Source organism: Anser cygnoides, chromosome 19, assembly GCF_040182565.1.
Source record: "Anser cygnoides isolate HZ-2024a breed goose chromosome 19, Taihu_goose_T2T_genome, whole genome shotgun sequence".
Classification (NCBI taxonomy): domain Eukaryota; kingdom Metazoa; phylum Chordata; class Aves; order Anseriformes; family Anatidae; genus Anser; species Anser cygnoides.
The window spans coordinates 9,592,211-9,602,679 of record NC_089891.1 but is presented as its reverse complement, the minus strand read 5'-3'; the positions used below and the strand labels follow the sequence as shown (position 1 = coordinate 9,602,679).

Below are 10,469 nucleotides of genomic sequence, written 5' to 3'. Positions count from 1 at the left end.
GAGGCTGTTTGAAGCTCGCCCCTTGCTCACTGTGCTCTGCAGCAGTGCTGAAGTGCTCAGGCTGTATTGCCTCTGTCTGCACTCAGTGTTAATCAAACGTTGGCCTTCCACAGAGGGCTTGCAGTGTTTTCATGCATTGATTTACCTCAGTTCCGAAGAGCATCTCACTTCTGATATTCCTGCTTGCAAAGGTCCCAAGTATCCAATCTTTGAAAGTCATGCTGCTTCAGCCGTGTTGGATGTTTAGGTACCCAGAGTCAGTAACTACTTCTGCAAATAGTCACAAAACATTTCTTCAAACTTAGAAAGGGATCTCTGTGTACAAATGTGTTATTCTGACCATTTGTATTGTGTTCTGGGGCTGACATAGTACAAAGAACGACTTCTCACTTCTGTTAACTGCAGTATGTAATAAGGGTGGGCTTTAAGAAGTGACAAAATGAATAAAGAGTCTGCAGAAATCCTGCCCCTAAAAGTGCCCTGTTTGCTAAGAAAAATACCCTCTTCTTGCAAGGGGAAAATACTAAGACTGAGAGAAGGAAAGTAACGTTTTTACCTCAAGCATCTACAGTGTGTGCTTTTCTAGCTCTCTTCGTTGCAGGCAACGTTTGAAAACAGAATTACAGCTTTGGTAAGGACTGGGACTTGCCTGTCTGATTACCATTACTCCCCAAAACAAATAAACAAAACACAATTATCTTTGAATGTTACTCAGGCTAATGTGTAGAACTGGCACTGGGGAGTAGAGGACAGAGGGCTAAAATCATTAATTGGTAATGGAGTTTGTGTATTTGTCACCAAGATGCTTCGCTTGGAGAGCTGAACAAAAAGAAAGCAAGCTGCAGAAAAACAAACTCCTACTAAGCCTTGTCACTTGTATTTATTTAGCAGCCTGTCACGAGCAGAAAACGTGGATCAAAGGTAGTAAATGCAAGGAAGGAGCAGCTTCAGTCCAAGGCATCTGCTCTGCCTTGCATCAGGATTCACTTCTGGATCAGGGTATGTTCTGCCACATCGTGTTACATCAGGGGAGCTGTGAAATGACGGAGCCTAATGCAGGATGAGTGTTGGGAATGGGAAGTAAAACAACAACCCATTGTTGTCTTATTCATTAGTCGCTGTGGGTTTGGGGGCTACCAAGGAACAGAGCTGTTTTGAGGGAGGTGTAACGTTGCTGAGCTGTGCTTCGCAAGAACAGTGAAAACTGCTGATGGGATTTGATGTCCTCTGCCTCCAGAATAAAACACTGTGGTAGGGAGGTTGGGTTTTACTTTTTTTTTTTTTTAGTAATTTGGAAAAACCTTTGTTTTTAAAAAAAAAAAAAAAACTTGCAAACTAAAAAAAAATTTTAAGAAAAAAACTCTACCTTTATTTCTGCTTAACAGGTAGGGAGAAGCTCATGGACTTTGCTGATGGAGGTGGTGCTGTCGCTCCTCCTGGGGCCACAGCTGGAGCAGTGCGTGTCCCCTCTGGCTGCCTGAGCAGAGGTGACTGCTGGCCCCAAAGGACCTGCAGCCCTCAGATGTGTTTTCTGCCAAGCAAGCTGAAAATTATTCTTAAATGGAGAATAAATGGGAAAAGATGGTGGGGGAAAGAGCTGGGGGTTCTGAGGGGGAGAAAATGCTGGTTGAAAAATGAATATTCATCTATCAAAGAACAAACTGAACTTGAAATTCAACTAATTTTCATGTCTTTGCATCAGAAAATCTGGGGTAGGAGGAAGAGCAAATAAAATTATTGGAGTTTTTCAGACACTTTCATGGCAAATTCTCTTCTTTCCTCCAGCCAGCCCCAGTACTAAGACCACCAATAATCAGTTAGAAATTGCCACAAATAACAGAACCAATTATATCTTTTATTGTAGTGTCAAACACTTCATATGTGCAGTGCAGCTTTTGAGTATTGTTCTTTGTTTAGCACATCTGCATTTGCTGAAGATGAGTCCAGCAGCAACAAGCGGACTCAGGGTTCCTGTTCCCATTTGCAGCTCCGATGGAAGCACCGAAGCTGGGGTTATTAATCCCGTTCTCTAGCTACACAACACACACCTTGTGGTTGTGCTCATGTGCCGGAGTCGTGGCTTCCAGGATTAACTGGTGTTGATAAACTTACTTAGCAACTTGCTCTGCAGCCCCACTTCGGCTAGCACCTGGCCCTGGAGATGCATGGACTTTCCTTGGCCAAAAAGACCAAGCCCATGGCAGAATGAGAGGTGAGTGGGGATGGACTTGGGCCATATTTTATGCTTGAATCCTGTTTACCCTGTAAGCCCGGGCTGTCTTGCTCTGATGTTCAGATGCTGGCTAATTGGAGTCAACCTCTTTGGTTTCAGAAGTGTTTCTTGCATTTCCATTAAGTTGATGGTTTTGAATGTGAATTGCAGCACTGTAATCCACGCACTGGTGAAGCCCCTGGAGGCTCAAGCTGGGGATAATCATATCCTTTTTATACTGCTGATAATTAACCATTAGAACAATTTACTAATGGATGTAGTGGATTCTTTAAATGATAAATGGATATGTTTTAGCACAGCTATGAGATATAGGGTTGATGCAAACATTTCTGAGTGCAAAGCCAGCCTGCGTTACAGGCTGTTGAGGTCAGAATCTATTAGCAATAATTCCTCTTGGCCTAAATTCTTCGTCTATGTAATAAGGTTTTCCTACAGAAATTATTCTAAGAACTTCAAAAACAGAGCTGCGTGTGCCCTACCATATGGCAGTGTGTGGTCTCATTCACTAAGTGGAGGAGAGAGGTGCTTGTATAAACTCCAGCCAAATATGTAGTAATATTACCCAAATATATTAAATTTATTGGATCTCTTGATTTAAGTGGATGAACTCTGTGTGCATGTAGATGAAACTGTACTTGCTGGTAGGAAGCGAATGGGCCTAATCAGAGCAGTGGCTGTTGAACGGCTGCACCATCTACTAATTGAATAGGGAAAATAGTTTTACCTGATTCTTTATTTTTAATATGACTTCAGTATTTACATAACACAGCTGTCACAGAAAGTTTAATTAGATATCAGAGATCTCCCAGATCTTGTCAAATTAATTTCTGAACTCTTGGCATTTCTGCAACAACACTGTCCTAATTCTTCTTGTAGCATTTTCTTAGAAGACTCTAATAACTAAGTCATGTCTGTTTGACAAAATAAAGATAAGCTGTTATTTCCCTCTAAGAGATGACAGTTCCATTTTTCAAAGGAGAAGGAAAGGTTGCTCACCGCTTTACTTCCTGCAGCAGCAAAATTTTCAGGCGTGGGACTGGCAAAACAAAGAGTTACTTGCAGTAAGTAAAGGGTTTTTTTTTTCTCTTTGCATCTAGCCATTGTGCTTGGATGGAAAGGTCAGGTGTGTCAGAGATGGTTAAGGCTTTGAAGAAGACAGATGTGTGTATGCAGGAAAAACATAAAGGGGACTGGAATAGCTTAAAGGAATGAGCAGAATTGGAAAGATCTGGGCTTTAAATTTTATTCTGTTATTGAAGTCATTGTTAGTGCTCTCCCCCACTGAGGAAAAAATGCCTTGGGGGTGGGGAAGCAGAAAAATGGAATATTAAATGTAGTTTTCTGGCTATCTCAACTGCTGCAATTACAACACTGCAATTTACTCCAAGCTTTTAGCAACTGAGTAAAATCTACTTCACTTTTCTTTCCTCCCGTGGAGCATGCTACTCTTCCTTCTCCAGTCCTGGCTTGGCACTCTGGGATGAGCACTGGCCATGCTACTGAAGTAAGAAAAGCTGGTGTGTACAGCCTGCGAGCCTCCTGAAAGCCGTGAAGGTAGGAGAGTGAGTATGTGAGGGTGTTTGCAGCCAGACCTGGCTGTTACCGTCAGCAAGGCAGAGTTCTGTGCAGTAACTGAGGTGGTTACGCTCAAACTTTTAGTAACCAAATCTTCCTGTCCTTCACCTCCTGCCCATCAGAAGCCAGAGAGAGCCCCTGTGGTCCCCACAACATCCCCTATGGCACCCACTGCACCGAGTGGCTCTGGGATGCTCGTGCAGGGTGGCACAGAGCTTGTGCATCCCCAGCCCTCTGTCCCCAGGGCTTTCAGCAGCCCTTAGAGCAGTGCCTTGGGAGGATGGCGTTGGGCTGCTCGCTTGCCTGTTACCAAAACACGAGGGCTCTATGGTTTTTACTCCATTTAATACCCTCTGTTCCAGAGGGGCTGGGGGGGCAGCCAGAAGCCCGGCACTGCCTCGTGCTCTCCAATTCCCACGGCACTGCATGGGAAACCCACGCGCCCTCTCCTGCATCTACCAGGCTGCAGATGTGCAAAGAACCATAAATAAAGCTGTATGGTTTGTCTCAGCAACAAGAAAATCCCCAACACATAATCAGTTTATTGCAAATTGGAATGGCTTCTGGCACTTTCTTTTGCAAGGCTGTGGTCTGGGGTGTCTGTGGGTGTCTCATCAGCCAATACTCATTAAATAATCCTTTCCGCCCATGCTGCCCCGTTTGGTTCGTCTGCCTCTACAATGTTGCATGAGGGACTGATTTTGGAGATTGAAAAGCTTCTGCATCTTCTCATTACCCCTGCAATGTCCCCTCTGAGAGGGGATTTGAATTTCTGATCGTTTGCATGTAATCTTTGGCATGCAATATTTGCCATTCCTATTTATTCTCCATTCTAACACTTGTAAGATGGGAACGCACCTTTTTACAGAAGCATTACTGGCATAACAGTTATGGGTAAAAAGTCAACATCTGCCAGCCTGTTCAGTCAAGATGCTGTGGGTTTTTTCCTTGCTACCTATAAGCCATTTTTTTTTAACACCGGTCTTGTTGGAATTATTTCCTGTGAAAGATGTTTTTAAAAAAATCCAGTAAAAAAGGCAAAAACATTTGATATAATCAGTCACCCAAATAATGCAAAAAATGGACAGGGCAGAAGCAGAGGTTTGGATTTAGGGTTCCCTCTAAGAATAGGTTTAAATTTCAAGCAAAGCAGGCCCCTTCTGCCAAAGGAAAAAAAAAAATCTTGTTGAAAGTGTTGTCCTTCTTTCAAGAAAAAAATACAATTTAACATGACAGTTTTAATGAGCCTAATTGCGAAGTCTGACAGTAGATGTTGACCTTGTAATGGGTCTCTGCTATGAAAAAGAGGTTATTTACATTTCCAACCAGAAAAGCTATTGTTATTTTCTCATTCTATTAAGTAAATTATAGTAGCATTAGTCACACGGCACCATGGTTGTGTGGAGCTCAGTGGAAAGCTAATTCCTTTTGTTTTTTTAGGTTTGGTGGGTTTTTATTTTGTTTTTTGACTTTTTTTTTAAACCTCGGTCTCATTCTTGAACAATGTTCTCATAGACAGATATTAAAAATAAATAAATAAATATAATGTGATTAACCGAAAAGAGTATCTAGAGATTTATCTATTGAATTTCCTAGGCACATATTTACTGGATACATCACAAAATAAATAGCACATTACTTATTTGTTAATCAAATTGAATAATTGAGTCTCATATGAGAGGAAATTTTTTCTCTCTATTAGCAGAGCTGAAGGCGCACTGAAAACCCGTAGGTGTATTCCAGCCCTTCCTTGAGCAGATCACTCAGAAAACAGTGTCTCTTTAATAGCAGTGCCAGTAACCATCTAATAATCTGAATTAGGAAGGCTCTAGCAATTGGCAAGTGTTCCCTTTTTTTTTCCCCACGTTAAATATTTTGTCAAGGCTTTTCACAACTCAGGCTGCTGCAATTTGTCGTCGTTCTCCACAAGCAGTTTTACTTTCCAGCCGCAGAGACTCGCGCTCCCTTGGGCAGAGCCTCCTGCTTCCTGAGCGCTCTGCGCAAGCCCTCGAGGGCAGCGCTGGGCGAGCACAGCACCCATGGGTGCTGAGAGCGTTTGCAGGTTCTGCCTGGTGTTGTCCTCCTGCCTTTGCTGCTCAGGGGCAGGAAGCGTGTGGTTTTGTTTGTTCCACTATAGGGACTGGTCTCTGCTGTCCCCAGCTCCTGTGATGTCCCCTAGTCACTTCAGCACTTCCCAAACTGGTGGCATCAGCTTGTTAGAGTAGCCAAAATTTTCTGTATTTACAGTTTATTGCTGAATGCTTGTTATAGAGCTCCTTGTCCAAAAAATCCCACAATCCTATCACTATGGGATACGGCAGTGTTTGAGGTGCGAAGAGACCTAAAATCAAGAGATACAACATTTGCCATTTACTCAGCCCAAATAAAATACTTCACTGAGACACCACTGTAACTTTAAAAATTCACAGTACAAATTACAGTTCTGCTGAAATGTGTGCGGCAAGGTTTTATGGCGTTCTGCTGGCCATATTTACAGCTCATTTAAAACACAATGTCAGTGCTTTGTTGTTATTGCTACTGCTTTTCCTCTCCTCATTGCTGCTATCACACAGTAGTCAGCAGAGAAGGATTTCTGCCGGTCCATGTACCTGGTCGCTAAACAGGGAAGAGATGCGTGTTCCACATCACTGGGGATCCAGGAATTCGTGCCAGGCTCCTCCTAGTTTTTCAGCTTTGCTATTTCCTACCAAGGCACCATTAAGTAGTGCCTTAAACACTAGGAGGCAGCAAATCAACTATCTGAAGCATCTTTTACTCATGGTCAGATTATATATATAAAAGAAGATGCATTCTAACAAATAGCCTATTAATAAGCTCAGAGTTAACGCTGCTGTTTACAGGCGGCGTTGTTTACAGGCAGCTCTGGAGTGGAGCAGGGCAGCTTCTTCGTAGCAGGCAGCAGAACTTTTTAGGATGCTTCACCTACTTGAGGTTGGAGGGAGCTATCAACTGTAGAAACTATACGTGTATAAAGACACCGGAATTGCAGTTTCCAGGAGCTGGCTGGTGGAGATCGTTTTTAGTCTAGCAGGAATTGTCAAGCACATTTGGGTTGATTGTGTGCCCATCTTCTGACCCCCTGCATCTTTACTCTCTCCTGCAGGCTTCCCTTGGTGCTGGAAGGTCTTCATGATGTGTCTGTTTTACAACCACGGGTATGACAACATGTTTCAGCTTCTCTAGGTCTTTTTTTTTTTTTTTCCTATCAGCATATGTGAATTTTGGTGCTGTTCAGCTGCTTCAAGTCCATTCAGGTTTCCTCCATGTTGAGGCAATGAGAAGGTTCATGGACAACCTTCACCTCTGATGCTTCAGATGTGACTGCTGGAGTCTGCCCAGGAGGGCAAGGTGGCAGTGTCAGCATGCTTTCAGTTCAGCTTCATACAGTTCCAGCTAATATTGAGATTAGCTGGAATAGTCGGGACTTAGAATGAAAGCAGAAGTGCTGGAAGAGGCCATGCCTTCAGCACATCTCAAAGAGCTGATGAATTAGGAGTGGTTTTCAAGTTCTGCTTTCCTTGCTGAGACAATGGCAAAGCTTCCCCTGGGTTCCCTGTGCCTCACCTGCCATCTTCCCCTCGCAGGCTGGTGTCTCTATCAAAGCACCGATTGCATCGAGTGCAGAAAACAGTAATGCAAAGAGAGATCCTTGACAGAGTGGTTTAAAGCCTCTCGATTTAGATAATCTCAGGCCAGTGGAGTTAGGAGTCTCTCAGTACAGCTTTATCTGGTTCAATATCATTTCCTGGGCAGAGATTCAGATGGCAAAAGAGCTCCTTGGACACATGTGTTAGGCACGTCTGATCAGGACCATTTTTTTGGTAACTTGTGCACAGCTGCAGAGACTGCAGTTCTAGCTCTGGCAGCAAGTTGATCTTAAATGATTTCCTGGTCCCTTTTGTAGAAATAAAAGGGTCAGAGCAAAGGGAAGATCAGATAAACCTTGTACTTTTGGAGGCTTGTTTGATCGTTAACCTCTCAGAAATAATGGCTAGCTTTAATTCCACATTCCAGTTCCCTTTCTTAGCAGATAGAGCTTATAAAATGTTTCCAAGTGAGCAACTGGGGTGTGCTCCCAAAAGACCATTTCTCTGGTGAATAATCGGCTGAAATTCTAATAAGAAAATCCTTCCACTGGGCAACAGAATTGCGACTTGAATGCTGTATTATCAGCTCAAAATTATTTAGACAGATCTCAGGAATTTACTTCAGGCAGTTTAGCGGACAAATTCATTGTAGAATGCTATGATTGATTTAAGTATTTAAGGCTTATCCTAAAAACCTGTTTCACTTAATCCGCCTCCTAACCCGTTTCCATTGGAGACCTTCTTTTCAGGTTAAAACGCAATCTAAGTGCAGCAGGCAATTTCCCTTTCAGTGGTCAGGAGGGATTCTCCTCCATCCTCTGGGCGTGCGGGTGATGCATTGTTTTGGAGACGCCGAGCTCCCCGACAGATTGCCTCATTTTACACTTGATGGGACTTGAGCGAGCATCGCTATGCCCATCAGCCTGCGGTGTGCTCTGCTACAGCACCTTCCCCTTTAGGGCTGGGAGAAGGAGTATTTGTTGGAAAGAGGGTTTTTTAATTATTATTATATATATATTTATATAAAAGGATATTTAAGAGCCTAATGTTTCTTTGTTTGTGGAATGATTAGGAACTGGTGCTCAGGAATGCCGGCAGTGAGCAGCAGGATGTGTATGCACAGGCTTCGAGACCTCAGAAGTGCAATCAATCACGGTGCCATCTGACTTCCTATTTCATCTTTTAGTCTGTCTGAAGTCACGTACATTTGTGTGGAGTAACAGTGTGTGTTTTTGTATAGTATAAATAGCCTGTTGCTGGGGTATGTGCAGGTATATAATTATTCCTTAGAACTGACTGATAACGGGTGGAATGAGAAAACCTCACAGGCTTTTTTTCTTCCTTCCCACATTGTACTGTACTCCCCACTCTGTTCCCAAGGAGACATGACTGCTCACTTGTGTTTTGCTCTGGACACTGCCCCAAGGATGAGCACGGTTCATCCCAACAGTACCTTGCCTGGATAAACCCTCGGTCAGCACATGCATTTCTCCATCATCAAAAAGATAATGAGTTTTTTTCACTGCGCTTCAAGCAGACCTGTTGTGCTAGAAATTTCCAGTAACATCTCATTAGCATGCTGTCTCTAAGTCCTTTGAAGCATATTGCAAAATGAAGGCAAAAACCCTATTGTTCTTTTTCCCACTCCCCTTGTAACTCTTTTCTAAACATCCGCTGAGTAACCCCTGCTCATAGTTTTAACTCGCACTCCAGGTAATCTGTAATGCGGCATTTAACACCACAATGAATTTTCCAGCCATTGGTATGTGGACAAGAGGTAGGACTTGAGAGGTGAAATCGCGTGACAGGTAACGGACACAGTGAACTTTAGATCTGAGAGATGTGTGCAATATTAGTTCATTCTGTAGCTGAATGTGAGCACTATTGATATTTAATCTTAGCAGGAGGGATGAGTATTTGAAGGACAAGCATTCATAAATTGCTTTGACATTTGACATGATCAAGCAAGTAAAAGACTAATATTCCATTTCTCCATTGTCAAAAAGATAATGAGTTTCATAACTATTGGTATTATGGGAAAAATACAGCCTATGCAGTGTAAAATGAGTGAGAGCTGCTATATATTTTTACATAAATTGTGTATGTTGTGTTCTTCCGATGGCCCCATTCAGACACAGCATGCTTATCCTTTTTAATTTTCTGGTTTGCTGTGCAAGTCTCTAGCAAAAGAGACTTTTCATTTTTTGAAATGAAAAAATGTTTTCTTCAAATTATTTATAGAAAGAGCAGTGCTGTCATCGAGTCTGTCTCATCATATCATTCTTGGATATCAATTTCTAGGCTCGGATGACAAACCATGGCAGCTACTTTTCCAATAGCAGCATCTGGCTTCCTGGCAAACTCAAAATGCAGTTATCTGGAAAGCTTCAGAGTTGCTTCTGAGCACATTTTATTTATTAGAAAGCAGTTGTGTTGCTTCGCTTCCCATGACTAAGCCAAAGAATATTTAATATATTAAAAGGAATAATAGGATCACAGCCAAGCTGTTGCCCCTCAAGAGGCCAGGGAGTGACAATATTTTTCCTTTAAGACCGTTCCTTTACTTCTGGAAGACAACCTGAAATTACTGATGCTGATCTCAGATGATCTTTTATAGGACTAAAGAAGAAAGTCAGCCTTAACTCCACAAACAAAATTCAAGTTCACCTTTTTCTAGGGTCATCTCCATGAAATGTGACGGTGACTCCTGTCAGCCTTTCTATGCTGGAAGAAGCAGACCCTCCAAAAAGAGCAGGGTCCCCAGACGAAAGACACTACATCCTCGCAGTATGTAATGAACAGTAATACAAGGAAAAGATGGGTCAGTGGGTCAGGTACTGTACCAAGCCTCAGAAGTTGAATTCAGCTTTAGCTTTGTCACAGACTATCTCTATGAACTTGGCGAGTCATTTTGACCCCGATCTGCAAAGGTGTCCCAAATGTAATTCTGTAGGTGTCACAGTAACCTGCAATGTCTGAAGCAAAGTATATGAAAATATAGCTCCATGAACAACTTTAATATTTCTCCTTCTTAAATACACCTCAGATGTAAA

At 42.5% G+C, this 10,469-nt stretch overlaps 1 long non-coding RNA gene across 1 annotated transcript; it reads left to right on the top strand.

Annotated features, from left to right (window-relative positions):
* Positions 1 to 423: 423 nt before the first annotated feature.
* LOC125182862 (uncharacterized) lies at positions 424 to 8,667 on the top strand. The gene is made up of 5 exons (XR_007163520.2): positions 424 to 999; positions 1,386 to 3,294; positions 3,672 to 3,787; positions 6,933 to 6,984; positions 8,489 to 8,667. It is a non-coding gene; the product is annotated as an uncharacterized lncRNA (long non-coding RNA).
* Positions 8,668 to 10,469: the final 1,802 nt, after the last annotated feature.